Source organism: Somniosus microcephalus, chromosome 10 (genome assembly GCF_052327205.1).
Source record: "Somniosus microcephalus isolate GS21.2 chromosome 10, FLI_Smic_1.0, whole genome shotgun sequence".
Classification (NCBI taxonomy): Eukaryota; Metazoa; Chordata; class Chondrichthyes; order Squaliformes; family Somniosidae; genus Somniosus; species Somniosus microcephalus.
Genome location: NC_140996.1, coordinates 65,072,647 through 65,098,224, shown reverse-complemented (window position 1 = coordinate 65,098,224; position 25,578 = coordinate 65,072,647).

The following is a 25,578-nucleotide window of genomic DNA, read 5'->3' as shown; positions in this document are numbered from 1 at the left end:
AGTTATAGTGAGATTCTTCTGCCTCCCTCCTTCCCCAGTTATAGTGAGATTATTCTCCCTCCTCCCTTCCCCAGTTATAGTGAGGTTCTTCTCCCTCCTTCCTTCCCCAGTTATAGTGAGATTCTTCTCCCTCCTCCCTTCCTCAGTTATAGTGAGATTCTTCTCCGTCCTTCCTTCCCCAGTTATAGTGAGATTCTTCTCCCTCCTTCCTTCCCCAGTTATAGTGAGATTCTTCTCCCTCCTTCCTTCCCCACTTATAGTGAGATACTTCTCCCTCCTTCGCTGCCCAGTTATAGTGAGATTATTCTCCCTCCTTCCTTCCCCAGTTATCGTGAGATTCTTCTCCCTCCTCCCTTCCCCAGTTATAGTGAGATTCTTCTCCCTCCTTCCCCAGTTATAGTGAGATTCTTCTCCCTCCTTCCTTCCTCAGTTATAGTGAGATTCTTCTCTCTCCCTCCTTCCCCAGTTATAGTGAGATTCTTCTCCCTACTTCCTTCCCCACTTAAAGTGAGATTCTTCTCCCTCCTTCCTAACTCAGTTATAGTGAGATTCTTCTCCCTCCTTCCTTCCTCAGTTATAGTGAGATTCTTCTCCCTCCTTCCTTCCCCAGTTATAGTGAGATTCTTCTCACTCCTTCCTTCCCCAGTTATAATGAGATTCTTCTTCCTCTTTCCCCTGTTATAGTGAGGTTATTCTCCCTCCTCCCTTCCCCAGTAACAGTGAGATTCTTCGCCCTCCTTCCATCCCCAATTATAGTGAGATTCTTCTCCCTCCTTCCTTCCCCAGTTATAGTGAGATTCTTCTCCCTCCTTCGCCAGTTATAGTGAGATTATTCTCCCTCCTTCCTTCTCCAGTTATAGTGAGATTCTTCTCCCTCCTTCCTTCCCCAGTTAGAGTGAGATTCTTCTCCCTCCTTCATTCCCCAGTTATAGTGAGATTCTTCTCCCTCCTTCCTTCCCCAGTTATAGTGAGATTCTTCTCCCTCCTTCCATCCTCAGTTATAGTGAGATTCTTCTGCCTCCCTCCTTCCCCAGTTATAGTGAGATTCTTCTCCCTCCTTCCTTCCCCAGTTATAGTGAGATTCTTCTCCATCCTTCCATCCTCAGTTATAGTGAGATTCTTCTACCTCCCTCCTTCCCCAGTTATAGTGAGATTCTTCTCCCTCCTCCCTTCCCCAGTTATAGTGAGATTCTTCTCCCTCCTTTATCCCCAGTTATAGTGAGATTCTTCTCCCTCCTTCCATCCTCAGTTTTTGTGAGATTCTTCTCCCTCCCTCCTTCCCCAGTTATAGTGAGATTCTTCTCCCTCCTTCCTTCCCCAGTGATAGTGAGATTCTTCTCCATCCTTCCATCCGCAGTTATAGTGAGATTCTTCTCCCTTCCTCCTTCCCCAGTTATAGTGAGATTCTTCTCCCTCCTCCTTTCCCCAGTTATAGTGAGATTCTTCTCCCTCCTTCCTTCCCCAGTTAAAGTGAGATACTTCTCCCTCCTTCCATCCTCAGTTATGGTGAGATTCTTCTCACTCCTTCCTTCCCCAGTTATAGTGAGATTCTTCTCCCTCCTTCCTTCCTCGGTTATAGTGAGATTCTTCTCCCTCCTTCCTTCCTCAGTTATGGTGAGATTCTTCTCCCTCCCTCCTTCCTCAGTTATAGTGAGATTCTTCTCCCTCCTTCCTTCCCCAGTAATAGTGAGATTCTTCTCCCTCCTTCCTTCCCCAGTTATAGTGAGATTCTTCTCCCTCCTTCCTTCCCCAGTCATAGTGAGATTCTTCTCCCTCCTTCCTTCCTCAGTTATAGTGATATTCTTCTCCCTCCTTCCTTCCTCAGTTATAGTGAGATACTTCTCCCTCCCTCCTTCCCCAGTTATAGTGAGATTCTTCTCCCTCCTTCCTTCCCCAGTTATAGTGAGGTTCTTCTCCCTCCTTCCTTCCCCAGATATAGTGAGATTCTTCTCCCTCCTTCCTTCCCCACTTATAGTGAGGTTCTTTTCCCTCCTTCCTTCCCCAGTTATAGTGAGATTCATCTCCCTCCTTCCTTCCCCAGTTATAGTGAGATTCTTCTCCCTCCTTCCTTCCCCAGTTATAGTGAGATTCTTCTCCCTCCTTCCCCAGTTATAGTGAGATTCTTCTCCCTCATTCCTTCCTCAGTTATACTGAGATTCTTCTGCCTCCTTCCTTCCTCAGTTATAGTGAGATTCTTCTCCCTCCCTCCTTCCCCAGTTATAGTGAGATTCTTCTCCCTCCTTCCTTCCTCAGTTATAGTGAGATTCTTCTCCCTCCTTCCTTCCTCAGTTATACTGAGATTCTTCTCCCTCCCTCCTTCCCCAGTTATAGTGAGATTCTTCTCCCTCCTTCCTTCCTCAGTTATAGTGAGATTCTTCTCCCTCCTTCCTTCCTCAGTTATACTGAGATTCTTCTCCCTCCTTCCTTCCCCAGTTATAGTGAGATTCTTCTCCCTCTTCCTTCCCCAGTTATAGTGAGATTCTTCTCCCTCCTCTCTTCCCCAGTTATAGTGAGATTCTTCTCCATCCTTCCTTCCCCAGTTACAGTGAGATTCTTCTCCCTCCTTCCTTCCTCAGTTATAGTGAGATTCTTCTCCCTCCTTCCTTCCCCAGTTATAGTGAGATTCTTCTCCCTCCTTCCTTCCCCAGTTACAGTGAGATTCTTCACCCTCCTTCCTTCCCCAGTTATAGTGAGATTCTTCTCCCTCCTTCCTCAGTTATAGTATGATTCTTCTCCCTCCTTCCTTCCCCAGTTATAGTGAGATTCTTCTCCCTCCTTCCTTCCCCAGTTATAGTGAGATTCTTCTCCCTCCTTCCTTCCCCAGTTATAGTGAGATTCTTCTCCCTCCTTCCTTCCTCAGTTATAGTGAGATTCTTCTCCCTCCTTCCTTCCTCAGTTATAGTGAGATTCTTCTCCCTCCTTCCTTCCTCAGTTATAGTGAGATTCCTCTCCCTCCTTCCTTCCTCAGTTATAGTGAGATTCTTCTCCCTCCTTCCTTCCCCAGTTATAGTGTGATTCTTCTCCCTCCTTCCTCAGTTATAGTGAGATTCTTCTCCCTCCTTCCTTCCCCAGTTATAGTGAGATTCTTCTCCCTCCTTCCTTCCCCAGTTATAGTGAGATTCTTCTACCTCCTTCCTTCCTCAGTTATAGTGAGATTTTTCTCCCTCCTTCCTTCCCCAGTTATAGTGAAATTCTTCTCCCTCCTTCCTTCCCCAGTTATAGTGAGATTCTTCTCCCTCCTTCCTTCCCCAGTTATAGTGAGATTCTTCTCCCTCCTTCCTTCCCCAGTTATAGTGAGATTCTTCTCCCTCATTCCTTCCCCAGTTATAGTGAGATTCTTCTCCCTCCTTCGTCCCCCAGTTATAGTGAGATTCTTCTCCCTCCTTCCTTCCCCAGTTATAGTGAGATTCTTCTCCCTCCTTCCTTCCCCAGTTATAGTGAGATTCTTCTCCCTCCTTCCTTCCCCGGTTATAGTGAGATTCTTCTCCCTCATTCCTTCCCCAGTTATAGTGAGATTATTCTCCCTCCTCCCTTCCCCAGTTATAGTGAGGTTCTTCTCCCTCCTTCCTTCCCGAGTTATAGTGAGATTATTCTCCCTCCTCCCTTCCTCAGTTATAGTGAGATTCTTCTCCCTCCTTCCTTCCCCAGTTATAGTGAGATTCTTCTCCCTCCTTCCTTCCCCAGTTATAGTGAGATTCCTCTCCCTCCTTCCTTCCCCACTTATAGTGAGATTCTTCTCCCTCCTTCGCTCCCCAGTTATAGTGAGATTATTCTCCCTCCTTCCTTCCCCAGTTATAGTGAGATTCTTCTCCCTCCTCCCTTCCCCAGTTATAGTGAGATTCTTCTCCCTCCTTCCCCAGTTATAGTGAGATTCTTCTCCCTCCTTCCTTCCTCAGTTATAGTGAGATTTTTCTCCCTCCCTCCTTCCCCAGTTATAGTGAGATTCTTCTCCCTCCTTCCTTCCCCACTTAAAATGAGATTCTTCTCCCTCCTTCCTTCCTCAGTTATAGTGAGATTCTTCTCCCTCCTTCCTTCCTCAGTTATAGTGAGATTCTTCTCCCTCCTTCCTTCCCCAGTTATAGTGAGATTCTTCTCACTCCTTCCTTCCCCAGTTATAATGAGATTCTTCTTCCTCTTTCCCCAGTTACAGTGAGATTCTTCTCCCTCCTCCCTTCCCCAGTTACAGTGAGATTCTTCTCCCTCCTTCCTTCCCCAATTATAGTGAGATTCTTCTCCCTCCTTCCTTCCCCAGTTATAGTGAGATTCTTCTCCCTCCTTCCCCAGTTATAGTGAGATTATTCTCCCTCCTTCCTTCTCCAGTTATAGTGAGATTCTTCTCCCTCCTTCCTTCCCCAGTTATAGTGAGATTCTTCTCCCTCCTTCCATCCTCAGTTATAGTGAGATTCTTCTGCCTCCCTCCTTCCCCAGTTATAGTGAGATTCTTCTCCCTCCTTCCTTCCCCAGTTATAGTGAGATTCTTCTCCATCCTTCCATCCTCAGTTATAGTGAGATTCTTCTCCCTCCCTCCTTCCCCAGTTATAGTGAGATTCTTCTCCCTCGTCCCTTCCCCAGTTATAGTGAGATTCTTCTCCCTCCTTCCTTCCCCAGTTATAGTGAGATTCTTCTCCCTCCTGTCATCCTCAGTTTTTGTGAGATTCTTCTCCCTCCCTCCTTCCCCAGTTATAGTGAGATTCTTCTCCCTCCTTCCTTCCCCAGTTATAGTGAGATTCTTCTGCCTCCCTCCTTCCCCAGTTATAGTGAGATTCTTCTCCCTCCTTCCTTCCCCAGTTATAGTGAGGTTCTTCTCCCTCCTTCCTTCCCCAGTTATAGTGAGATTCTTCTCCCTCCTTCCTTCCCCAGTTATAGTGAGATTCTTCTCCCTCCTTCCATCCTCAGTTATAGTGAGATTCTTCTGCCTCCTCCCTTCCCCAGTTATAGTGAGGTTCTTCTCCCTCCTTCCTTCCCCAGTTATAGTGAGATTCTTCTCCCTCCTCCCTTCCTCAGTTATAGTGAGATTCTTCTCCGTCCTTCCTTCCCCAGTTATAGTGAGATTCTTCTCCCTCCTTCCTTCCCCAGTTATAGTGAGATTCTTCTCCCTCCTTCCTTCCCCACTTATAGTGAGATACTTCTCCCTCCTTCGCTGCCCAGTTATAGTGAGATTATTCTCCCTCCTTCCTTCCCCAGTTATCGTGAGATTCTTCTCCCTCCTCCCTTCCCCAGTTATAGTGAGATTCTTCTCCCTCCTTCCCCAGTTATAGTGAGATTCTTCTCCCTCCTTCCTTCCTCAGTTATAGTGAGATTCTTCTCTCTCCCTCCTTCCCCAGTTATAGTGAGATTCTTCTCCCTACTTCCTTCCCCACTTAAAGTGAGATTCTTCTCCCTCCTTCCTAACTCAGTTATAGTGAGATTCTTCTCCCTCCTTCCTTCCTCAGTTATAGTGAGATTCTTCTCCCTCCTTCCTTCCCCAGTTATAGTGAGATTCTTCTCACTCCTTCCTTCCCCAGTTATAATGAGATTCTTCTTCCTCTTTCCCCTGTTATAGTGAGATTATTCTCCCTCCTCCCTTCCCCAGTTATAGTGAGGTTCTTCTCCCTCCTTCCTTCCCCAGTTATAGTGAGATTCTTCTCCCTCCTCCCTTCCTCAGTTATAGTGAGATTCTTCTCCGTCCTTCCTTCCCCAGTTATAGTGAGATTCTTCTCCCTCCTTCCTTCCCCAGTTATAGTGAGATTCTTCTCCCTCCTTCCTTCCCCACTTATAGTGAGATACTTCTCCCTCCTTCGCTGCCCAGTTATAGTGAGATTATTCTCCCTCCTTCCTTCCCCAGTTATCGTGAGATTCTTCTCCCTCCTCCCTTCCCCAGTTATAGTGAGATTCTTCTCCCTCCTTCCCCAGTTATAGTGAGATTCTTCTCCCTCCTTCCTTCCTCAGTTATAGTGAGATTCTTCTCTCTCCCTCCTTCCCCAGTTATAGTGAGATTCTTCTCCCTACTTCCTTCCCCACTTAAAGTGAGATTCTTCTCCCTCCTTCCTAACTCAGTTATAGTGAGGTTCTTCTCCCTCCTCCCTTCCCCAGTTACAGTGAGATTCTTCGCCCTCCTTCCATCCCCAATTATAGTGAGATTCTTCTCCCTCCTTCCTTCCCCAGTTATAGTGAGATTCTTCTCCCTCCTTCCTCAGTTATAGTGAGATTTTTCTCCCTCCTTCCTTCCCCAGTTATAGTGAAATTCTTCTCCCTCCTTCCTTCCCCAGTTATAGTGAGATTCTTCTCCCTCCTTCCTTCCCCAGTTATAGTGAGATTCTTCTCCCTCCTTCCTTCCCCAGTTATAGTGAGATTCTTCTCCCTCATTCCTTCCCCAGTTATAGTGAGATTCTTCTCCCTCCTTCCTCCCCCAGTTATAGTGAGATTCTTCTCCCTCCTTCCTTCCCCAGTTATAGTGAGATTCTTCTCCCTCCTTCCTTCCCCAGTTATAGTGAGATTCTTCTCCCTCCTTCCTTCCCCAGTTATAGTGAGATTCTTCTCCCTCATTCCTTCCCCAGTTATAGTGAGATTATTCTCCCTCCTCCCTTCCCCAGTTATAGTGAGGTTCTTCTCCCTCCTTCCTTCCCGAGTTATAGTGAGATTATTCTCCCTCCTCCCTTCCTCAGTTATAGTGAGATTCTTCTCCCTCCTTCCTTCCCCAGTTATAGTGAGATTCTTCTCCCTCCTTCCTTCCCCAGTTATAGTGAGATTCCTCTCCCTCCTTCCTTCCCCACTTATAGTGAGATTCTTCTCCCTCCTTCGCTCCCCAGTTATAGAGAGATTATTCTCCCTCCTTCCTTCCCCAGTTATAGTGAGATTCTTCTCCCTCCTCCCTTCCCCAGTTATAGTGAGATTCTTCTCCCTCCTTCCCCAGTTATAGTGAGATTCTTCTCCCTCCTTCCTTCCTCAGTTATAGTGAGATTTTTCTCCCTCCCTCCTTCCCCAGTTATAGTGAGATTCTTCTCCCTCCTTCCTTCCCCACTTAAAATGAGATTCTTCTCCCTCCTTCCTTCCTCAGTTATAGTGAGATTCTTCTCCCTCCTTCCTTCCTCAGTTATAGTGAGATTCTTCTCCCTCCTTCCTTCCCCAGTTATAGTGAGATTCTTCTCACTCCTTCCTTCCCCAGTTATAATGAGATTCTTCTTCCTCTTTCCCCAGTTACAGTGAGATTCTTCTCCCTCCTCCCTTCCCCAGTTACAGTGAGATTCTTCTCCCTCCTTCCTTCCCCAATTATACTGAGATTCTTCTCCCTCCTTCCTTCCCCAGTTATAGTGAGATTCTTCTCCCTCCTTCCCCAGTTATAGTGAGATTATTCTCCCTCCTTCCTTCTCCAGTTATAGTGAGATTCTTCTCCCTCCTTCCTTCCCCAGTTATAGTGAGATTCTTCTCCCTCCTTCCATCCTCAGTTATAGTGAGATTCTTCTGCCTCCCTCCTTCCCCAGTTATAGTGAGATTCTTCTCCCTCCTTCCTTCCCCAGTTATAGTGAGATTCTTCTCCATCCTTCCATCCTCAGTTATAGTGAGATTCTTCTCCCTCCCTCCTTCCCCAGTTATAGTGAGATTCTTCTCCCTCGTCCCTTCCCCAGTTATAGTGAGATTCTTCTCCCTCCTTCCTTCCCCAGTTATAGTGAGATTCTTCTCCCTCCTGTCATCCTCAGTTTTTGTGAGATTCTTCTCCCTCCCTCCTTCCCCAGTTATAGTGAGATTCTTCTCCCTCCTTCCTTCCCCAGTTATAGTGAGATTCTTCTGCCTCCCTCCTTCCCCAGTTATAGTGAGATTCTTCTCCCTCCTGCCTTCCCCAGTTATAGTGAGGTTCTTCTCCCTCCTTCCTTCCCCAGTTATAGTGAGATTCTCCCTCCTTCCTTCCCCAGCTTTAGTGAGATTCTTCTCCCTCCTTCCTTCCCCAGTTATAGCGAGATTCATCTCCCTCCCTCCTTCCCCAGTTATAGTGAGATTCTTCTCCCTCCTTCCTTCCCCAGTTATAGTGAGATTCTTCTCCCTCCTTCCTTCCCCAGTTATTGTGAGATTCTTCTCCCTCCGTCCTTCCCCAGTTATAGTGAGATTCTTCTCCTTCCTTCCTTACCCAGTTATAGTCAGATTCTTCTCCCTCCATCCTTCCCCAGTTATAGTGTGATTCTTCTCCCTCCTTCCTTCCCCAGTTATAGTGAAATTCTTTGCCCTCCTCCCTTCCCCAGATATAGTGAGATTCTTCTCCCTCCTTCCTTCCTCAGTTATAGTGAGATTTTTCTCCTTCCTTCCTTCCCCAGTTATAGTGAGATTCTTCTCCCTCCTTCCTTCCTCAGTTATAGTGAGATTCTTCTCCCTCCTTCCTTCCCCAGTTATAGTGAGATTCTTCTCCCTCCTTCCTTCCCCAGTTATAGTGAGATTCTTCTCCCTCCTTCCTTCCCCAGTTATAGTGAGATTCTTCTCCCTCCTCCCTTCCTCAGTTATAGTGAGATTCTTCTCCCTCCTTCCTACCTCAGTTATCGTGAGATTCTTCTCCCTCCTCCCTTCCTCAGTTATACTGAGATTCTTCTCCCTCCTCCCTTCCCCAGTTATATTGAGATTCTTCTCCCTCCTTCCTTCCCCAGTTATAGTGAGATTCTTCTCCCTCCTTCCTTCCTCAGTTAAAGTGAGATTCTACTCCTTCCTTCCTTCCTCAGTTATAGTGAGATTCTTCTCCCTCCTTCCTTCCTCAGTTAAAGTGAGATTCTTCTCCCTCCTTCCTTCCCCAGTTATAGTGAGATTCTTCTCCCTCCTTCCGTCCCCAGTTATAGTGAGATTCTTCTCCCTCTTTCCTTCCCCGGTTATAGTGAGATTCTGCTCCCTCCTTCCTTCCTCAGTTATAATGAGATTCTTCTCCCTCCTTCCTTCCCCAGTTATAGTGAGATTCTTCTCCCTCCCTCCTTCCCCAGTTATAGTGAGATTCTTCTCCCTCCTTCCTTCCCCAGTTATAGTGAGATTCTTCTCCCTCCTTCCTTCCCCAGTTATAGTGAGATTCTTCTCCCTCCTTCCCCAGTTATAGTAACATTCTTCTCCCTCCTTCCTTCCCCAGTTATAGTGAGATTCTTCTCCCTCCTTCCTTCCTCAGTTATAGTGAGATTCTTCTCCCTCCTACCTTCATCAGTTATACTGAGATTTTTCTCCCTCCTTCCTTCCTCAGTTATAGTGAGATTCTTCTCCCTCCTTCCTTCCCCAGTTATAGTGAGATTCTTCTCCCTCCTTCCTACCCCAGTTATAGCGAGATTCTTCTCCCTCCTCCCTTTCCCAGTTATCGTGAGATTCTTCTCCCTCCTTCCTTCCTCAGTTATAATGAGATTCTTCTCCCTCCTTCCTTCCCCAGTTATAGTGAGATTCTTCTCCCTCCTTCCTGCCCCAGTTATAGTGAGATTCTTCTCCCTCCTCCCTTCCTCAGTTAAAGTGAGATTCTTCTCCCTCCTCCCTTCCCCAGTTGTAGTGAGATTCTTCTCCCTCCTTCCTTACCCAGTTATAGTGAGATTCTTCTCTCTCCTCCCTTCCCCAGTTATAGTGAGATTCTTCTCCCTCCTTCCTTCCCCAGTTGTAGTGAGATTCTCTCCCTCCTTCCTTCCTCAGTTATCGTGAGATTCTTCTCCCTCCTTCCTTCCTCGGTTATAGTGAGATTCTTCTCCCTTCTTCCTTCCCCAGTTATAGTGAGATTCTTCTCCCTCCTTCCTTCCCCAGTTATGGTGAGATTCTTCTCCCTCCTCCCTTCCCCAGTTATAGTGAGATTCTTCTCCCTCCTTCCTTCCCCAGTTATAGTGAGATTCTTCTCCCTCCTTCCTTCCTCAGTTATAGTGAGATTCTTCTCCCTCCTTCCTTCCCCAGTTATAGTGAGATTCTTCTCCCTCCTGCCCCAGTTATAGTGAGATTCTTCTCCCTCCTTCCTTCCTCAGTTATAGTGAGATTCTTCTCCCTCCTTCCTTCCCCAGTTATAGTGAGATTCTTCTCCCTCCTTCCTTCATCAGTTATAGTGAGATTCTTCTCCCTCCTTCCTTCCCCAGTTATAGTGAGATTCTTCTCCCTCCTTCCTTCCCCAGTTATAGTGAGATTCCTCTCCCTCCTCCTTTCCTCAGTTATAGTGAGGTTCTTCTCCCTCCTTCCTTCCCCAGTAATAGTGAGATTCCTCTCCCTCCTTCCCCAGTTATAGTGAGATTCTTCTCCCTCCTTCCTTCCCCAGTTATAGTGAGATTATTCTCCCTCCTTCCTTCCCCAGTTATAATGAGATTCTTCTCCCTCCTTCCTTCCCCAGTTATAGTGAGATTCTTCTCCCTCCTTCCTTCCTCAGTTAAAGTGAGATTTTTCTCCCTCCTTCCTTCCTCAGTTATAGTGAGATTCTTCTCCCTCCTTCCTTCCCCAGTTATAGTGAGATTCTTCTCCCTCCTTCCTTCCCAAGTTATAGTGAGATTCTTCTCCCTCCTTCCTTCCCCAGTTATAGTGAGATTCTTCTCCCTCCTTCCTTCCCCAGTTATAGTGAGATTCTTCTCCCTCCTTCCTTCCCCAGTTATAGTGAGATTCTTCTCCCTCCTCCATTCCCCAGTTATAATGAGATTCTTCTCCCTCCTTCCTTCCTCAGTTATAGTGAGATTCTTCTCCCTCCCTCCTTCCCCAGTTATCGTGAGATTCTTCTCCCTCCTTCCTTCCCCAGTTATAGTGAGATTCTTCTCCCTCCTCCCTTCCCCAGTAAAAGTAAGATTCTTCTCCCTCCTTCCTTCCCCAGTTATAGTGAGATTCTCTCCCTCCTTCCTTTCTCAGTTATCGTGAGATTCTTCTCCCTCCTTCCTTCCCCAGCTTTTGTGAGATTCCTCTCCCTCCTTCCTTCCTCAGTTAAATGAGATTCTTCTCCCTCCTTCCTTCCCCAGTTATAGTGAGATTCTTCTCCCCCCTTCCTTCCCCAGTTATAGTGAGATTCTTCTCCCTCCTTCCTTCCTCAGTGAAAGTGAGATTCTTCTCCCTCCTTCCTTCCCCAGTTATAGTGAGATTCTCTCCCTCCTTCCTTCCTCAGTTATAGTGAGATTCTTCTCCCTCCTTCCTTCCCCAGCTTTAGTGAGATTCTTCTCCCTCCTTCCTTCTCCAGTTATAGTGAGATTCTTCTCCCTCCTTCCTTCCCCAGTTATAGTGAGATTCTTCTCCCTCCTTCCTTCCCCAGTTATAGTGAGATTCTTCTCCCTCCTTCCTTCCTCAGTTATAGTGAGATTCTTCTCCCTCCTTCCTTCTCCAGTTATAGTGAGATTCTTCACCCTCCTTCCTTCCCCAGTTATAGTGAGGTTCTTCTCCCACCTTCCTTCCCCAGTGATAGTGAGATTCTTCTCCCTCTTTCCTTCCCCAGTTATAGTGAGATTCTTCTCCCTCCTTCCTTCCCCAGTTACAGTGAGAGTCTTCTCCGTCCTTCCTTCCCCAGTTATAGTGAGATTCTTCTCCCTCCTTCCTTCCCCAGTTATAGTGAGATTTTTCTCCCTCCGTCCTTCCCCAGTTATAGTGAGATTCTTCTCCTTCCTTCCTTCCCCAGTTATAGTCAGATTCTTCTCCCTCCATCCTTCCCCAGTTATAGTGTGATTCTTCTCCCTCCTTCCTTCCCCAGTTATAGTGAAATTCTTCGCCCTCCTCCCTTCCCCAGTTATAGTGAGATTCTTCTCCCTCCTTCCTTCCTCAGTTATAGTGAGATTTTTCTCCCTCCTTCCTTCCTAAGTTATAGTGAGATTCTTCTCCCTCCTTCCTTCCTCAGTTATAGTGAGATTCTTCTCCCTCCTTCCTTCCCCAGTTATAGTGGGATTCTTCTCCCTCCTTCCTTCCCCAGTTATAGTGAGATTCTTCTCCCTCCTTCCTTCCCCAGTTATAGTGAGATTCTTCTCCCTCGTCCCTTCCTCAGTTATAGTGAGATTCTTCTCCCTCCTTCCTACCTCAGTTATAGTGAGATTCTTCTCCCTCCTCCCTTCCTCAGTTATAGTGAGATTCTTCTCCCTCCTCCCTTCCCCAGTTATATTGAGATTCTACTCCCTCCTTCCTTCCCCAGTTATAGTGAGATTCTTCTCCCTCCTTCCTTCCTCAGTTAAAGTGAGATTCTTCTCCCTCCTTCCTTCCCCAGTTATAGTGAGATTCTTCTCCCTCCTTCCGTCCCCAGTTATAGTAAGATTCTTCTCCCTCCTTCCGTCCCCAGTTATAGTGAGATTCTTCTCCCTCTTTCCTTCCCCGGTTATAGTGAGATTCTGCTCCCTCCTTCCTTCCTCAGTTATTGTGACATTCTTCTCCCTCCTTCCTTCCCCAGTTATAGTGAGATTCTTCTCCCTCCTTCCTCCCCAGTTATAGTGAGATTCTTCTCCCTCCTTCCTTCCCCAGTTATAGTGAGATTCTTCTCCCTCCTTCCTTCCCAGTTATAGTGAGATTCTTCTCCCTCCTTCCCCAGTTATAGTAAGATCCTTCTCCCTCCTTCCTTCCCCAGTTATAGTGAGATTCTTCTCCCTCCTTCCTTCCTCAGTTATAGTGAGATTCTTCTCCCTCCTACCTTCATCAGTTATAGTGAGATTCTTCTCCCTCCTTCCTTCCCCAGTTATAGTGAGATTCTTCTCGCTCCTTCCTTCCCCAGTTATAGTGAGATTCTTCTCCCTCCTTCCTTCCCCAGTTATAGTGAGATTCTTCTCCCTCCTCCCTTCCTCAGTTATAGTGAGATTCTTCTCCCTCCTTCCTACCTCAGTTATAGTGAGATTCTTCTCCCACCTCCCTTCCTCAGTTATACTGAGATTCTTCTCCCTCCTCCCTTCCCCAGTTATATTGAGATTCTTCTCCCTCCTTCCTTCCCCAGTTATAGTGAGATTCTTCTCCCTCCTTCCTTCCTCAGTTAAAGTGAGATTCTTCTCCCTCCTTCCTTCCTCAGTTCTAGTGAGATTCTTCTCCCTCCTCCCTTCCTCAGTTATAATGAGATTCTTCTCCCTTCTTCCTTCCCCAGTTATAGTGAGATTCTTCTCCCTCCTTCCTTCCCCAGTTATAGTGAGATTCTTCTCCCTCCTTCCTTCCCCAGTTATAGTGAGATTCTTCTCCCTCCTTCCTTCCCCAGTTATAGTGAGATTCTTCTCCCTCCTTCCCCAGTTATAGTAACATTCTTCTCCCTCCTTCCTTCCCCAGTTATAGTGAGATTCTTCTCCCTCCTTCCTTCCTCAGTTATAGTGAGATTCTTCTCCCTCCTACCTTCATCAGTTATACTGAGATTTTTCTCCCTCCTTCCTTCCTCAGTTATAGTGAGATTCTTCTCCCTCCTTCCTTCCCCAGTTATAGTGAGATTCTTCTCCCTCCTTCCTACCCCAGTTATAGCGAGATTCTTCTCCCTCCTCCCTTTCCCAGTTATCGTGAGATTCTTCTCCCTCCTTCCTTCCTCAGTTATAATGAGATTCTTCTCCCTCCTTCCTTCCCCAGTTATAGTGAGATTCTTCTCCCTCCTTCCTTCCTCAGTTAAAGTGAGATTCTTCTCCCTCCTTCCTTCCTCAGTTCTAGTGAGATTCTTCTCCCTCCTCCCTTCCTCAGTTATAATGAGATTCTTCTCCCTCCTTCCTTCCCCAGTTATAGTGAGATTCTTCTCCCTCCTTCCTTCCCCAGTTATAGTGAGATTCTTCTCCCTCCTTCCTTCCCCAGTTATAGTGAGATTCTTCTCCCTCCTTCCTTCCCCAGTTATAGTGAGATTCTTCTCCCTCCTTCCCCAGTTATAGTAACATTCTTCTCCCTCCTTCCTTCCCCAGTTATAGTGAGATTCTTCTCCCTCCTTCCTTCCTCAGTTATAGTGAGATTCTTCTCCCTCCTACCTTCATCAGTTATACTGAGATTTTTCTCCCTCCTTCCTTCCTCAGTTATAGTGAGATTCTTCTCCCTCCTTCCTTCCCCAGTTATAGTGAGATTCTTCTCCCTCCTTCCTACCCCAGTTATAGCGAGATTCTTCTCCCTCCTCCCTTTCCCAGTTATCGTGAGATTCTTCTCCCTCCTTCCTTCCTCAGTTATAATGAGATTCTTCTCCCTCCTTCCTTCCCCAGTTATAGTGAGATTCTTCTCCCTCCTTCCTGCCCCAGTTATAGTGAGATTCTTCTCCCTCCTCCCTTCCTCAGTTAAAGTGAGATTCTTCTCCCTCCTCCCTTCCCCAGTTGTAGTGAGATTCTTCTCCCTCCTTCCTTACCCAGTTATAGTGAGATTCTTCTCTCTCCTCCCTTCCCCAGTTATAGTGAGATTCTTCTCCCTCCTTCCTTCCCCAGTTGTAGTGAGATTCTCTCCCTCCTTCCTTCCTCAGTTATCGTGAGATTCTTCTCCCTCCTTCCTTCCTCGGTTATAGTGAGATTCTTCTCCCTTCTTCCTTCCCCAGTTATAGTGAGATTCTTCTCCCTCCTTCCTTCCCCAGTTATGGTGAGATTCTTCTCCCTCCTCCCTTCCCCAGTTATAGTGAGATTCTTCTCCCTCCTTCCTTCCCCAGTTATAGTGAGATTCTTCTCCCTCCTTCCTTCCTCAGTTATAGTGAGATTCTTCTCCCTCCTTCCTTCCCCAGTTATAGTGAGATTCTTCTCCCTCCTGCCCCAGTTATAGTGAGATTCTTCTCCCTCCTTCCTTCCTCAGTTATAGTGAGATTCTTCTCCCTCCTTCCTTCCCCAGTTATAGTGAGATTCTTCTCCCTCCTTCCTTCATCAGTTATAGTGAGATTCTTCTCCCTCCTTCCTTCCCCAGTTATAGTGAGATTCTTCTCCCTCCTTCCTTCCCCAGTTATAGTGAGATTCCTCTCCCTCCTCCTTTCCTCAGTTATAGTGAGGTTCTTCTCCCTCCTTCCTTCCCCAGTAATAGTGAGATTCCTCTCCCTCCTTCCCCAGTTATAGTGAGATTCTTCTCCCTCCTTCCTTCCCCAGTTATAGTGAGATTATTCTCCCTCCTTCCTTCCCCAGTTATAATGAGATTCTTCTCCCTCCTTCCTTCCCCAGTTATAGTGAGATTCTTCTCCCTCCTTCCTTCCCCAGTTATAGTGAGATTCTTCTCCCTCCTTCCTACCCCAGTTATAGCGAGATTCTTCTCCCTCCTCCCTTTCCCAGTTATCGTGAGATTCTTCTCCCTCCTTCCTTCCTCAGTTATAATGAGATTCTTCTCCCTCCTTCCTTCCCCAGTTATAGTGAGATTCTTCTCCCTCCTTCCTGCCCCAGTTATAGTGAGATTCTTCTCCCTCCTCCCTTCCTCAGTTAAAGTGAGATTCTTCTCCCTCCTCCCTTCCCCAGTTGTAGTGAGATTCTTCTCCCTCCTTCCTTACCCAGTTATAGTGAGATTCTTCTCTCTCCTCCCTTCCCCAGTTATAGTGAGATTCTTCTCCCTCCTTCCTTCCCCAGTTGTAGTGAGATTCTCTCCCTCCTTCCTTCCTCAGTTATCGTGAGATTCTTCTCCCTCCTTCCTTCCTCGGTTATAGTGAGATTCTTCTCCCTTCTTCCTTCCCCAGTTATAGTGAGATTCTTCTCCCTCCTTCCTTCCCCAGTTATGGTGAGATTCTTCTCCCTCCTCCCTTCCCCAGTTATAGTGAGATTCTTCTCCCTCCTTCCTTCCCCAGTTATAGTGAGATTCTTCTCCCTCCTTCCTTCCTCAGTTATAGTGAGATTCTTCTCCCTCCTTCCTTCCCCAGTTATAGTGAGATTCTTCTCCCTCCTGCCCCAGTTATAGTGAGATTCTTCTCCCTCCTTCCTTCCTCAGTTATAGTGAGATTCTTCTCCCTCCTTCCTTCCCCAGTTATAGTGAGATTCTTCTCCCTCCTTCCTTCATCAGTTATAGTGAGATTCTTCTCCCTCCTTCCTTCCCCAGTTATAGTGAGATTCTTCTCCCTCCTTCCTTCCTCAGTTAAAGTGAGATTCTTCTCCCTCCTTCCTTCCTCAGTTATAGTGAGATTCTTCTCCCTCCTTCCTTCCCCAGTTATAGTGAGATTCCTCTCCCTCCTTCCCCAGTTATAGTGAGATTCTTCTCCCTCCTTCCTTCCCCAGTTATAGTGAGATTATTCTCCCTCCTTCCTTCCCCAGTTATAATGAGATTCTTCTCCCTCCTTCCTTCCCCAGTTATAGTGAGATTCTTCTCCCTCCTTCCTTCCTCAGTTAAAGTGAGATTCTTCTCCCTCCTTCCTTCCTCAGTTATAGTGAGATTCTTCTCCCTCCTTCCTTCCCCAGTTATAGTGAGATTCTTCTCCCTCCTTCCTTCCCAAGTTATAGTGAGATTCTTCTCCCTCCTTCCTTCCCCAGTTATAGTGAGATTCTTCTCCCTCCTTCCTTCCCCAGTTATAGTGAGATTCTTCTCCCTCCTTCCTTCCACAGTTATAGTGAGATTCTTCTCCCTCCTCCATTCCCCAGTTATAATGAGATTCTTCTCCCTCCTTCCTTCCTCAGTTATAGTGAGATTCTTCTCCCTCCCTCCTTCCCCAGTTATCGTGAGATTCTTCTCCCTCCTTCCTTCCCCAGTTATAGTGAGATTCTTCTCCCTCCTCCCTTCCCCAGTAAAAGTAAGATTCTTCTCCCTCCTTCCTTCCCCAGTTTTAGTGAGATTCTCTCCCTCCTTCCTTTCTCAGTTATCGTGAGATTCTTCTCCCTCCTTCCTTCCCCAGCTTTTGTGAGATTCCTCTCCCTCCTTCCTTCCTCAGTTAAATGAGATTCTTCTCCCTCCTTCCTTCCCCAGTTATAGTGAGATTCTTCTCCCCCCTTCCTTCCCCAGTTATAGTGAGATTCTTCTCCCTCCTTCCTTCCTCAGTGAAAGTGAGATTCTTCTCCCTCCTTCCTTCCCCAGTTATAGTGAGATTCTCTCCCTCCTTCCTTCCTCAGTTATAGTGAGATTCTTCTCCCTCCTTCCTTCCCCAGCTTTAGTGAGATTCTTCTCCCTCCTTCCTTCTCCAGTTATAGTGAGATTCTTCTCCCTCCTTCCTTCCCCAGTTATAGTGAGATTCTTCTCCCTCCTTCCTTCCCCAGTTATAGTGAGATTCTTCTCCCTCCTTCCTTCCTCAGTTATAGTGAGATTCTTCTCCCTCCTTCCTTCTCCAGTTATAGTGAGATTCTTCACCCTCCTTCCTTCCCCAGTTATAGTGAGGTTCTTCTCCCACCTTCCTTCCCCAGTGATAGTGAGATTCTTCTCCCTCTTTCCTTCCCCAGTTATAGTGAGATTCTTCTCCCTCCTTCCTTCCCCAGTTACAGTGAGAGTCTTCTCCGTCCTTCCTTCCCCAGTTATAGTGAGATTCTTCTCCCTCCTTCCTTCCCCAGTTATAGTGAGATTTTTCTCCCTCCGTCCTTCCCCAGTTATAGTGAGATTCTTCTCCTTCCTTCCTTCCCCAGTTATAGTCAGATTCTTCTCCCTCCATCCTTCCCCAGTTATAGTGTGATTCTTCTCCCTCCTTCCTTCCCCAGTTATAGTGAAATTCTTCGCCCTCCTCCCTTCCCCAGTTATAGTGAGATTCTTCTCCCTCCTTCCTTCCTCAGTTATAGTGAGATTTTTCTCCCTCCTTCCTTCCTAAGTTATAGTGAGATTCTTCTCCCTCCTTCCTTCCTCAGTTATAGTGAGATTCTTCTCCCTCCTTCCTTCCCCAGTTATAGTAGGATTCTTCTCCCTCCTTCCTTCCCCAGTTATAGTGAGATTCTTCTCCCTCCTTCCTTCCCCAGTTATAGTGAGATTCTTCTCCCACGTCCCTTCCTCAGTTATAGTGAGATTCTTCTCCCTCCTTCCTACCTCAGTTATAGTGAGATTCTTCTCCCTCCTCCCTTCCTCAGTTATAGTGAGATTCTTCTCCCTCCTCCCTTCCCCAGTTATATTGAGATTCTTCTCCCTCCTTCCTTCCCCAGTTATAGTGAGATTCTTCTCCCTCCTTCCTTCCTCAGTTAAAGTGAGATTCTTCTCCCTCCTTCCTTCCCCAGTTATAGTGAGATTCTTCTCCCTCCTTCCGTCCCCAGTTATAGTGAGATTCTTCTCCCTCCTTCCGTCCCCAGTTATAGTGAGATTCTTCTCCCTCTTTCCTTCCCCGGTTATAGTGAGATTCTGCTCCCTCCTTCCTTCCTCAGTTATTGTGAGATTCTTCTCCCTCCTTCCTTCCCCAGTTATAGTGAGATTCTTCTCCCTCCTTCCTCCCCAGTTATAGTGAGATTCTTCTCCCTCCTTCCTTCCCCAGTTATAGTGAGATTCTTCTCCCTCCTTCCTTCCCAGTTATAGTGAGATTCTTCTCCCTCCTTCCCCAGTTATAGTAAGATCCTTCTCCCTCCTTCCTTCCCCAGTTATAGTGAGATTCTTCTCCCTCCTTCCTTCCTCAGTTATAGTGAGATTCTTCTCCCTCCTACCTTCATCAGTTATAGTGAGATTCTTCTCCCTCCTTCCTTCCCCAGTTATAGTGAGATTCTTCTCGCTCCTTCCTTCCCCAGTTATAGTGAGATTCTTCTCCCTCCTTCCTTCCCCAGTTATAGTGAGATTCTTCTCCCTCCTCCCTTCCTCAGTTATAGTGAGATTCTTCTCCCTCCTTCCTACCTCAGTTATAGTGAGATTCTTCTCCCACCTCCCTTCCTCAGTTATACTGAGATTCTTCTCCCTCCTCCCTTCCCCAGTTATATTGAGATTCTTCTCCCTCCTTCCTTCCCCAGTTATAGTGAGATTCTTCTCCCTCCTTCCTTCCTCAGTTAAAGTGAGATTCTTCTCCCTCCTTCCTTCCTCAGTTCTAGTGAGATTCTTCTCCCTCCTCCCTTCCTCAGTTAAAGTGAGATTCTTCTCCCTCCTTCCTTCCCCAGTTATAGCGAGATTCTTCTCCCTCCTTCCGTCCCCAGTTATAGTGAGATTCTTCTCCCTCTTTCCTTCCCCGGTTATAGTGAGATTCTGCTCCCTCCTTCCTTCCTCAGTTATAGTGAGATTCTTCTCCCTCCTTCCTTCCCCAGTTATAGTGAGATTCTTCTCCCTCCTTCCTTCCCCAGTTATAGTGGGGTTCTTCTCCCTCCTTCCTTCCCCAGTTATAGTGAGATTCTTCTCCCTCCTTCCTTCCCCAGTTATAGTGAGATTCTTCTCCCTCCTTCCCCAGTTATAGTAAGATTCTTCTCCTTCCTTCCTTCCCCAGTTATAGTGAGATTCTTCTCCCTCCTTCCTTCCTCAGTTATAGTGAGATTCTTCTCCCTCCTACCTTCATCAGTTATAGTGAGATTCTTCTCCCTCCTTCCTTCCTCAGTTATAGTGAGATTCCTCTCCCTCCTTCCTTTCTCAGTTCTAGTGAGATTCTTCTCCCTCCTTCCTTCCCCAGTTATAGTGAGATACTTCTCCCTCCTTCCTACCCCAGTTATAGCGAGATTCTTCTCCCTCCTCCCTTTCCCAGTTATCGTGAGATTCTTCTCCCTCCTTCCTTCCTCAGTTATAGTGAGATTCTTCTCCCTCCTTCCTTCCCCAATTATAGTGAGATTCTTCTCCCTCCTTCCTGCCCCAGTTATAGTGAGATTCTTCTCCCTCCTCCCTTCCTCAGTTAAACTGAGATTCTTCTCCCTCCTCCCTTCCCCAGTTATAGTGAGATTCTTCTCCCTCCTTCCTTACCCAGTTATAGTGAGATTCTTCTCCCTCCTTCCTTCCCCAGTTATAGTGAGATTCTCTCCCTCCTTCCTTCCTCAGTTATAGTGAGATTCTTCTCCCTCCTTCCTTCCTCGGTTATAGTGAGATTCTTCTCCCTTCTTCCTTCCCCAGTTATAGTGAGATTCTTCTCCCTTCTTCCTTCCCCAGTTATGGTGAGATTCTTCTCCCTCCTCCCTTCCCCAGTTAAAGTGAGATTCTTCTCCCTCCTTCCTTCCCCAGTTATAGTGAGATTCTTCTCCCTCCTTCCTTCCTCAGTTATAGTGAGATTCTTCTCCCTCCTTCCTTCCCCAGTTATAGTGAGATTCTTCTCCCTCCTGCCCCAGTTATAGTGAGATTCTTCTCCCTCCTTCCTTCCTCAGTTATAGTGAGATTCTTCTCCCTCCTTCCTTCCCCAGTTATAGTGAGATTCTTCTCCCTCCTTCCTTCCTCAGTTATAGTGAGATTCTTCTCCCTCCTTCCTTCCCCAGTTATAGTGAGATTCTTCTCCCTCCTTCCTTCCCCAGTTATAGTGAGATTCCTCTCCCTCCTCCCTTCCTCAGTTATAGTGAGGTTCTTCTCCCTCCATCCTTCCCCAGTTATCGTGAGATTCCTCTCCCTCCTTCCCCAGTTATAGTGAGATTCTTCTCCCTCCTTCCTTCCCCAGTTATAGTGAGATTCTTCTCCCTCCTTCCTTCCCCAGTTATAATGAGATTCTTCTCCCTCCTTCCTTCCCCAGTTATAGTGAGATTCTTCTCCCTCCTTCCTTCCTCAGTTAAAGTGAGATTCTTCTCCCTCCTTCCTTCCTCAGTTATAGTGAGATTCTTCTCCCTCCTTCCTTCCCCAGTTATAGTGAGATTCTTCTCCCTCCTTCCCTCCCAAGTTATAGTGAGATTCTTCTCCCTCCTTCCATCCCAAGTTATAGTGAGATTCTTCTCCCTCCTTCCTTCCCCAGTTATAGTGAGATTCTTCTCCCTCCTTCCTTCCCCAGTTATAGTGAGATTCTTCTCCCTCCTCCATTCCCCAGTTATAATGAGATTCTTCTCCCTCCTTCCTTCCTCAGTTATAGTGAGATTCTTCTCCCTCCCTCCTTCCCCAGTTATAGTGAGATTCTTCTCCCTCCTTCCTTCCCCAATTATAGTGAGATTCTTCTCCCTCCTCCCTTCCCCAGTTATAGTAAGATTCTTCTCCCTCCTTCCTTCCCCAGTTATAGTGAGATTCTCTCCCTCCTTCCTTTCTCAGTTATCGTGAGATTCTTCTCCCTCCTTCCTTCCCCAGCTTTTGTGAGATTCCTCTCCCTCCTTCCTTCCTCAGTTAAATGAGATTCTTCTCCCTCCTTCCTTCCCCAGTTATAGTGAGATTCTTCTCCCCCCTTCCTTCCCCAGTTATAGTGAGATTCTTCTCCCTCCTTCCTTCCTCAGTGAAAGTGAGATTCTTCTCCCTCCTTCCTTCCCCAGTTTTCGTGAGATTCTCTCCCTCCTTCCTTCCTCAGTTATAGTGAGATTCTTCTCCCTCCTTCCTTCCCCAGCTTTAGTGAGATTCTTCTCCCTCCTTCCTTCCTCAGTTATAGTGAGATTCTTCTCCCTCCTTCCTTCCCCAGTTATAGTGAGATTCTTCTCCCTCCTTCCTTCCCCAGTTATAGTGAGATTCTTCTCCCTCCTTCCTTCCTCAGTTATAGTGAGATTCTTCTCCCTCCTTCCTTCTCCAGTTATAGTGAGATTCTTCACCCTCCTTCCTTCCCCAGTTATAGTGAGGTTCTTCTCCCTCCTTCCTTCCCCAGTGATAGTGAGATTCTTCTCCCTCTTTCCTTCCCCAGTTATAGTGAGATTCTTCTCCCTCCTTCCTTCCCAATTACAGTGAGAGTCTTCTCCCTCCTTCCTTCCCCAGTTATAGTGAGATTCTTCTCCCTCCTTCCTTCCCCAGTTATAGTGAGATTTTTCTCCCTCCGTCCTTCCCCAGTTATAGTGAGATTCTTCTCCTTCCTTCCTTCCCCAGTTATAGTCAGATTCTTCTCCCTCCATCCTTCCCCAGTTATAGTGTGATTCTTCTCCCTCCTTCCTTCCCCAGTTATAGTGAAATTCTTCGCCCTCCTCCCTTCCCCAGTTATAGTGAGATTCTTCTCCCTCCTTCCTTCCTCAGTTATAGTGAGATTTTTTTCCCTCCTTCCTTCCCCAGTTATAGTGAGATTCTTCTCCCTCCTTCCTTCCTCAGTTATAGTGAGATTCTTCTCCCTCCTTCCTTCCCCAGTGATAGTGGGATTCTTCTCCCTCCTTCCTTCCCCAGTTATAGTGAGATTCTTCTCCCTCCTTCCTTCCCCAGTTATAGTGAGATTCTTCTCCCTCCTTCCTTCCCCAGTTATAGTGAGATTCTTCTCCCTCCTTCCTTCCCCAGTGATAGTGAGATTCTTCTCCCTCCTTCCTTCCTCAGTTAAAGTGAGATTCTTCTCCCTCCTTCCTTCCTCAGTTATAGTGAGATTCTTCTCCCTCCTTCCTTCCCCAGTTATAGTGAGATTCTTCTCCCTCCTTCCCTCCCAAGTTATAGTGAGATTCTTCTCCCTCCTTCCATCCCAAGTTATAGTGAGATTCTTCTCCCTCCTTCCTTCCCCAGTTATAGTGAGATTCTTCTCCCTCCTTCCTTCCCCAGTTATAGTGAGATTCTTCTCCCTCCTCCATTCCCCAGTTATAATGAGATTCTTCTCCCTCCTTCCTTCCTCAGTTATAGTGAGATTCTTCTCCCTCCCTCCTTCCCCAGTTATAGTGAGATTCTTCTCCCTCCTTCCTTCCCCAATTATAGTGAGATTCTTCTCCCTCCTCCCTTCCCCAGTTATAGTAAGATTCTTCTCCCTCCTTCCTTCCCCAGTTATAGTGAGATTCTCTCCCTCCTTCCTTTCTCAGTTATCGTGAGATTCTTCTCCCTCCTTCCTTCCCCAGCTTTTGTGAGATTCCTCTCCCTCCTTCCTTCCTCAGTTAAATGAGATTCTTCTCCCTCCTTCCTTCCCCAGTTATAGTGAGATTCTTCTCCCCCCTTCCTTCCCCAGTTATAGTGAGATTCTTCTCCCTCCTTCCTTCATCAGTGAAAGTGAGATTCTTCTCCCTCCTTCCTTCCCCAGTTTTCGTGAGATTCTCTCCCTCCTTCCTTCCTCAGTTATAGTGAGATTCTTCTCCCTCCTTCCTTCCCCAGCTTTAGTGAGATTCTTCTCCCTCCTTCCTTCCTCAGTTATAGTGAGATTCTTCTCCCTCCTTCCTTCCCCAGTTATAGTGAGATTCTTCTCCCTCCTTCCTTCCCCAGTTATAGTGAGATTCTTCTCCCTCCTTCCTTCCTCAGTTATAGTGAGATTCTTCTCCCTCCTTCCTTCTCCAGTTATAGTGAGATTCTTCACCCTCCTTCCTTCCCCAGTTATAGTGAGGTTCTTCTCCCTCCTTCCTTCCCCAGTGATAGTGAGATTCTTCTCCCTCTTTCCTTCCCCAGTTATAGTGAGATTCTTCTCCCTCCTTCCTTCCCCAGTTACAGTGAGAGTCTTCTCCCTCCTTCCTTCCCCAGTTATAGTGAGATTCTTCTCCCTCCTTCCTTCCCCAGTTATAGTGAGATTTTTCTCCCTCCGTCCTTCCCCAGTTATAGTGAGATTCTTCTCCTTCCTTCCTTCCCCAGTTATAGTCAGATTCTTCTCCCTCCATCCTTCCCCAGTTATAGTGTGATTCTTCTCCCTCCTTCCTTCCCCAGTTATAGTGAAATTCTTCGCCCTCCTCCCTTCCCCAGTTATAGTGAGATTCTTCTCCCTCCTTCCTTCCTCAGTTATAGTGAGATTTTTTTCCCTCCTTCCTTCCCCAGTTATAGTGAGATTCTTCTCCCTCCTTCCTTCCTCAGTTATAGTGAGATTCTTCTCCCTCCTTCCTTCCCCAGTGATAGTGGGATTCTTCTCCCTCCTTCCTTCCCCAGTTATAGTGAGATTCTTCTCCCTCCTTCCTTCCCCAGTTATAGTGAGATTCTTCTCCCTCCTCCCTTCCTCAGTTATAGTGAGATTCTTCTCCCTCCTTCCTACCTCAGTTATAGTGAGATTCTTCTCCCTCCTCCCTTCCTCAGTTATAGTGAGATTCTTCTCCCTCCTCCCTTCCCCAGTTATATTGAGATTCTTCTCCCTCCTTCCTTCCCCAGTTATAGTGAGATTCTTCTCCCTCCTTCCTTCCTCAGTTAAAGTGAGATTCTTCTCCCTCCTTCCGTCCCCAGTTATAGTGAGATTCTTCTCCCTCCTTCCGTCCCCAGTTATAGTGAGATTCTTCTCCCTCCTTCCGTCCCCAGTTATTGTGAGATTCTTCTCCCTCTTTCCATCCCCGGTTATAGTGAGATTCTGCTCCCTCCTTCCTTCCTCAGTTATTGTGAGATTCTTCTCCCTCCTTCCTTCCCCAGTTATAGTGAGATTCTTCTCCCTCCTTCCTTCCCCAGTTACAGTGAGATTCTTCTCCCTCCTTCCTTCCCCAGTTATAGTGAGATTCTTCTCCCTCCTTCCTTCCCCAGTTATAGTGAGATTCTTCTCCCTCCTTCCTTCCCCAGTTATAGTGAGATTCTTCTCCCTCCTTCCCCAGTTATAGTAAGATCCTTCTCCCTCCTTCCTTCCCCAGTTATAGTGAGATTCTTCTCCCTCCTTCCTTCCTCAGTTATAGTGAGATTCTTCTCCCTCCTACCTTCATCAGTTATAGTGAGATTCTTCTCCCTCCTTCCTTCCTCAGTTATAGTGAGATTCTTCTCCCTCCTTCCTTCCCCAGTTATAGTGAGATTCTTCTCCCTCCTTCCTACCCCAGTTATAGCGAGATTCTTCTCCCTCCTCCCTTCCCCAGTTATCGTGAGATTCTTCTCCCTCCTTCCTTCCTCAGTTATAGTGAGATTCTTCTCCCTCCTTCCTTCCCCAGTTATAGTGAGATTCTTCTCCCTCCTTCCTGCCCCAGTTATAGTGAGATTCTTCTCTCTCCTCCCTTGCTCAGTTAATGTGAGATTCTTCTCCCTCCTCCCTTCCCCAGTTATAGTGAGATTCTTCTCCGTCCTTCCTTACCCAGTTATAGTTAGATTCTTCTCCCTCCTCCCTTCCCCAGTTATAGTGAGATTCTTCTCCCTCCTTCCTTCCCCAGTTATAGTGAGATTCTCTCCCTCCTTCCTTCCTCAGTTATAGTGAGATTCTTCTCCCTCCTTCCTTCCCCAGCTTTAGTGAGATTCTTCTCCCTCCTTCCTTCCTCAGTTATAGTGAGCTTCTTCTCCCTCCTTCCTTCCCCAGTTATAGTGAGATTCTTCTCCCTCCTTCCTTCCCCAGTTATAGTGAGATTCTTCTCCCTCCTTCCTTCCTCAGTTATACTGAGATTCCACTCCCTCCTTCCTTCCCCAGTTATAGTGAGATTCTTCTCCCTCCTTCCTTCCTCAGTTATAGTGAGATTCTTCTCCCTCCTTCCTTCCCCAGTTATAGTGAGATTCTTCTCCCTCCTTCCTCAGTTACAGTGAGATTCTTCTCCCTCCTTCCTTCCCCAGTTATAGTGAGATTCTTCTCCCTCCTTCCTCAGTTATAGTGAGATTCTTCTCCCTCCTTCCTTCCCCAGTTATAGTGAGATTCTTCTCCCTCCTTCCTTTCCCAGTTATAGTGAGATTCTTCTCCCTCCTTCCCCAGTTATAGCGAGATTCTTCTGCCTCCTTCCTTCCCCAGTTATATTGAGATTCATCTCCCTCCTTCCTTCCTCAGTTATAGTGAGATTCTTCTCCCTCCTTCCTTCCCCAGATATAGTGAGGTTAATCTCCCTCCTTCCTTCCTCAGTTATAGTTAGATTCTTCTCCCATCCTTCTTTCCCCAGTTATAGTGACATTCTTCTCCCTCCTTCCCCAGTTATAGTGAGATTCTTCTCCCTCCTTCCTTCCTCAGTTATAGTGAGATTCTTCTCCCTCCTTCCTTCCTCAGTTATAGTGAGATTCTTCTCCCTCCTTCCTTCCCCAGTTATAGTGAGATTCCTCTCCCTCCTTCCTTCCTCAGTT